Raw genomic sequence first — 971 nt, 5'->3', positions numbered from 1 at the left:
GATACTGCTGCAATTTATATCAGAGTGTTCTGCCTATGTTTTCCTCTAAGAGTTTTATAGTGTCTGGCCTTACATTTAGGTCTTTAATCCATTTTGAGTTTATTTTTGTGTATGGTGTTAAGGAGTGTTCTAATTTCATTCTTTTACATGTAACTGTCCCGTTTTCCCAGCACTACTTACTGAAGAGGCTGTCTTTTCTCCATTGTATATTCTTGCCTCCTTTATCAAAACTAAGGTGACCAAATGTGTGTGGGTTTACCTCTAGGCTTTCTATCCTGTTCCATTGATCAATATTTCTGGTTTTGTGCCATACAAAGACAGTACCATACTGTCTTGATTACTGTAGCTTTGTAGAATAGTCCAAAGTCAGGAAGTCTGATTCCTCCAGCTCCATTTTTCTTTCTCAGGATTGCTTTGGCTATTGGGGTCTTTTGTGTTTCCATACAAATTTTAGAACTTTTTGTTCTAGTTCTGTGAAAAATGCCATTGGTAATTTGATAGGGATTGCATTGAATCTGTAGATTGCCTTGGGTAGTATAGTCATTTTCACAATATTGATTCTTCCAATCCAAGAACATAGTACATCTTTCCATCTAATTAGAGTAATCTTCTGATGTTCCGACTACCTGGTCTGTATTGCAAAAACTCCTATATATCCTGGTTCCTCCCTTACCTTACCTCTTCAGAGCAGTCTCTCAGAGCTATCTGAGATGCTGTGTCCTGGACTTAAGTCCTCAGTTTTGTCTGCTGAATAAAACATAATTCTCAACTTTTAAGTTGTGCATTTTTTTCCAGTGACAGCAGGATATAGCAGATCAAGATGGCGAGCCATCCAGTCCACTCACACCCCCATTTCAGCTCTATTTCAGTATTATACCCCTAAGGGAAATTATACTCTTTTATTAAATAAGAATATGGAAAGAAAACTCCACAAGAAATAGTTGCAAAACATTTATTCAGAAAAAAAGATT

This window comes from Orcinus orca, chromosome X (assembly GCF_937001465.1).
Source record: "Orcinus orca chromosome X, mOrcOrc1.1, whole genome shotgun sequence".
In the NCBI taxonomy this organism is placed as follows: domain Eukaryota; kingdom Metazoa; phylum Chordata; class Mammalia; order Artiodactyla; family Delphinidae; genus Orcinus; species Orcinus orca.
The sequence above is the reverse complement of the archived record's forward strand: the minus strand, read 5'-3'. Positions refer to the sequence as shown.